The sequence below is a fragment of the Pristiophorus japonicus genome, unplaced genomic scaffold, assembly GCF_044704955.1.
Source record: "Pristiophorus japonicus isolate sPriJap1 unplaced genomic scaffold, sPriJap1.hap1 HAP1_SCAFFOLD_1704, whole genome shotgun sequence".
Taxonomy (NCBI): domain Eukaryota; kingdom Metazoa; phylum Chordata; class Chondrichthyes; family Pristiophoridae; genus Pristiophorus; species Pristiophorus japonicus.
The window spans coordinates 45,001-49,616 of record NW_027251388.1 but is presented as its reverse complement, the minus strand read 5'-3'; the positions used below and the strand labels follow the sequence as shown (position 1 = coordinate 49,616).

The 4,616-nt window shown below is 59.5% G+C and overlaps 1 pseudogene; it reads left to right on the top strand.

The window, feature by feature from the left end:
• The first annotated feature begins 578 nt into the window (after positions 1-578).
• The window catches only part of LOC139243498 (persulfide dioxygenase ETHE1, mitochondrial-like), a 4,774-nt pseudogene continuing 736 nt past the window's right edge, over positions 579-4,616 (top strand).

Below are 4,616 nucleotides of genomic sequence, written 5' to 3'. Positions count from 1 at the left end.
TCTCCCCCCCCTCCCTCTCTCTCCCCCTCCCTCCTCTCTCTCTCTCTCCCCCTCCATCCCTCTCTCTCTCTCCCTTCCTCTCTCTCCCCCTCCCTCCCTCTCTCTCTCTCCCCCCCTCCCTCCCTCTCCCCCCTCCCTCCCTCTCTCTCTCCCCCCTCCCTCCCACTCTCTCTCTCCCCCTCCCTCCCTCTCTCTCTCTCCCCCCTCCCTCCCTCTCTCTCTCTCTCCCCCCCTCCCTCCCTCTCTCTCTCTCTCCCCCCTCCCTATCTCTCTCCCCCCCTCCCTCTCTCTCTCTCCCCCCCTCTCTCCCTCTCTCTCCCCCCCTCCCTCCCTCTCTCTCTCTCCCCCCCTCCCTCCCTCTCTCTCTCCCCCCCTCTCTCCCTCTCTCTCCCCCCCTCCCTCCCTCTCTCTCTCTCCCCCCCTCCCTCCTCTCTCTCTCTCCCCCCCTCCCTCCCTCTCTCTCTCTCCCCCCTCCCTCCCTCTCTCTCTCTCCCCCCCTCCCTCCCTCTCTCTCTCTCCCCCCCTCCCTCCCTCTCTCTCTCTCCCCCCTCTCTCCCCCTCTTCCTCTCTCCCCTCAGATGTTTCAGAAGGTGAGCTCTACCTACACATACCTCCTTGCGGATGCCGTGACAACGGGGGCCATCGTGACCGCCCCCGTTCTCGAGACAGTCGAACGGGACCTCGGTCTTGTCCAAGACCTGGGGCTCAAGTTGCTCTACGCCGGTGAGTTACACAGGAACAGGAGGAGGCCCATTCAGCCCCTCGAGCCTTTCACACAGGACCAGGAGGCCCATTCAGCCCCTCGAGCCTGTTACACAGGAAGAGGGCTACCTCCACCCTTGGGGAACCATTGTGGGTGCGACAGAGCTCGGTCCGGGGCCGAGGGAGGGCAGGAAGAGGACGATCCGCGATGCACACTGCAGCCGAATAGCTCCCGGCAGCGGGGGTGCGGCTTTCGGCGTTCTGTCCCCCCCGCTGGTACGGGGGTGCGTTCTCGACCCTCTCACGCTCTCTCTCTCCTTCTAGCCAATACCCAGGTCCACGCCGATCACATGACTGGCAGTGGGCGGGTCAAGAGCAGGGTGAGGGGGTGTCGCACATTGATGGCGGAGAGCAGCGGGTCAGCGGCTGATATCCACGTCTCGGAGGGGACATCGTCTCATTCGGGAAATTCGTGAGAGATTTGAAATCCTCCCTCCCTCCCTCCCCCTCCGTCACTCTCTGTCCCCCTCCCTCCCTCCCTCCCTCTACCCCTCCCTCCCTCCCTCTCTCTCCCCCCCCCTCCCTCCCTCTCTCTCCCTCTCTCTCCCCCCTCCCTCCCTCTCTCCCCCCCCTCCCTCCTTCTCTCTCCCCCTCCCTCCCTCTCTCTCCCCCTCCCTCCCTCTCTCTCTCCCCCTCCCCCTCCTTCTCTCTCCCCCTCCCTCCCTCTCTCTTCCCCTCCCTCCCTCCGTCTCTCTCCCCCTCCCTCCCTCCCTCTCTCTCCCCCTCCCTCCCTCCCTCTCTCTTCCTCCCTCCCTCTCTCCCCCTCCCTCCCTCTCTCTCCCCACCTCCCTCCCTCTCTCCCCACCTCCCTCCCCCCCTCTCTCTCTCCCCCCCTCTCTCTCTCCCTCCCTCTCTCTCTCCCCCCCTCCCTCTCTCCCCCCCTCCCTCCCTCTCTCTCTCCCCCCCCTCCCTCCCTCTCTCTCCCCCCTCCCTCCCTCTCTCTCCCCCTCCCTCCCTCTCTCTCCCCCCTCCCTCCCTCTCTCTCCCCCCTCCCTCCCTCTCTCTCCCTCCCCCTCCCTCCCTCTCTCTCTCCCTCCCCCTCCCTCCCACTCTCTCTCCCCCTCCCCCTCCCTCCCTCTCTCTCTCCCCCTCTCTCTCTCCCCCTCCCTCCCTCCCCCTCCCTCTCTCTCTCCCCCCCTCTCTCTCTCCCCCCCTCTCTCTCTCCCCCCCTCTCTCTCTCCCCCCCTCCCTCCCTCTCTCTCTCCCCCTCCCTCCCTCTCTCTCTCTCCCCTCCTCCCTCCCTCCCTCCCTCTCTCTCTCCCCCTCCCTCCCTCTCTCTCTCCCCCTCCCTCCCTCTCTCTCTCTCCCCTCCTCCCTCCCTCCCTCCCTCTCTCTCTCCCCCTCCCTCCCTCTCTCTCTCTCTCTCTCTCTCCCAATGGATGTGTGACCTTTGTCTTGAGCGATCACAGCCTGGCATTCACCGGAGACGCACTCCTGATCCGGGGTTGTGGTCGGACAGATTTCCAGCAAGGTATCGGAGAGAGGGACTGAGAGACACCAGTCAGTGTACAGATATCTCCCTGAGGGAGAGGGACTGAGAGACACCAGTCAGTGTACAGATATCTCGCTGAGGGAGAGGGACTGAGAGACACCAGTCAGTGTACAGATATCTCCCTGAGGGAGAGGGGACTGAGAGACACCAGTCAGTGTACAGATATCTCCCTGAGGGAGAGGGACTGAGAGACACCAGTCAGTGTACAGATATCTCCCTGAGGGAGAGGGGACTGAGAGACACCAGTCAGTGTACAGATATCTCCCTGAGGGAGAGGGACTGAGAGACACCAGTCAGTGTACAGATATCTCCCTGAGGGAGAGGGACTGAGAGACACCAGTCAGTGTACAGATATCTCCCTGAGGGAGAGGGGACTGAGAGACACCAGTCAGTGTACAGATATCTCCCTGAGGGAGAGGGGACTGAGAGACACCAGTCAGTGTACAGATATCTCCCTGAGGGAGAGGGACTGAGAGACACCAGTCAGTGTACAGATATCTCCCTGAGGGAGAGGGGACTGAGAGACACCAGTCAGTGTACAGATATCTCCCTGAGGGAGAGGGGACTGAGAGACACCAGTCAGTGTACAGATATCTCCCTGAGGGAGAGGGGACTGAGAGACACCAGTCAGTGTACAGATATCTCCCTGAGGGAGAGGGACTGAGAGACACCAGTCAGTGTACAGATATCTCCCTGAGGGAGAGGGACTGAGAGACAGCAGTCAGTGTACAGATATCTCCCCGAGGGAGAGGGGACTGAGAGACACCAGTCAGTGTACAGATATCTCCCTGAGGGAGAGGGGACTGAGAGACACCAGTCAGTGTACAGATATCTCCCTGAGGGAGAGGGGGACTGAGAGACACCAGTCAGTGTACAGATATCTCCCTGAGAGAGGGGACTGAGAGACACCAGTCAGTGTACAGATATCTCCCTGAGGGAGAGGGACTGAGAGACACCAGTCAGTGTACAGATATCTCCCTGAGGGAGAGGGACTGAGAGACACCAGTCAGTGTACAGATATCTCCCTGAGGGAGAGGGGACTGAGAGACACCAGTCAGTGTACAGATATCTCCCTGAGGGAGAGGGACTGAGAGACACCAGTCAGTGTACAGATATCTCCCTGAGGGAGAGGGACTGAGAGACACCATTCAGTGTACAGATATCTCCCTGAGAGAGAGGGACTGAGAGACACCAGTCAGTGTACAGATATCTCCCTGAGGGAGAGGGGACTGAGAGACACCAGTCAGTGTACAAATATCTCTCTGAGGGAGAGAGGACAAGGGGGGGGGGGGAGACACCAGTTAGTGTACAGATATCTCCCGAGGGAGAGGACTGAGGACACCAGTCAGTGTACAGATATCTCCCTGAGGGAGAGGGGACTGAGAGACACCAGTCAGTGTACAGATATCTCCCCGAGGGGACTGAGAGACACCAGTCAGTGTACAAATATCTCCCTGAGGAGAGAGGGACTGAGAGACACAGTCATGTACAGGATATCTCCCTGAGGAGAGTGATTGAGAGACACCAGTCAGTGTACAGATATCTCCTGAGGAGAGGGGACTGAGAGACACCAGTCAGTGTACAGATATCTCCCTGAGGGAGAGGGGACTGAGAGACACCAGTCAGTGTACAGATATCTCCCTGAGGGAGAGGGGACTGAGAGACACCAGTCAGTGTACAGATATCTCCCCTGAGGGAGATGGACTGAGAGACACCAGTCAGTGTACCAGATATCTCCTGAGGGAGAGGGGACTGAGAGACACCAGTCAGTGTACAGATATCTCCCTGAGGAGAGGTGACTGAGAGACACCAGTCAGTGTACAGATAGCTCCCTGAGGAGAGGGGACTGAGAGACACAAGTCAGTGTAAGATATCTCCCTGAGGGAGGGGGACTGAGAGACACCAGTCAGTGTACAGATATCTCCCTGAGAGAGAGGGACTGAGAGACACCAGTCAGTGTACAATATCTCCCTGAGGGAGAGTGGACTGAGAGACACCAGTCAGTGTACAGATATCTCCCTGAGGGAGAGGGACTGAGAGACACCAGTCAGTGTACAGATATCTCCCTGAGGGAGAGGGACTGAGAGACACCAGTCAGTGTACAGATATCTCCCTGAGGGAGAGGGGACTGAGAGACACCAGTCAGTGTACAGATATCTCCCTGAGGGAGAGGGGACTGAGAGACACCAGTCAGTGTACAGATATCTCCCTGAGGGAGAGGGGACTGAGAGACACCAGTCAGTGTACAGATATCTCCCTGAGGGAGAGGGGACTGAGAGACACCAGTCAGTGTACAGATATCTCCCTGAGGGAGAGGGACTGAGAGACACCAGTCAGTGTACAGATATCTCCCTGAGGAGAG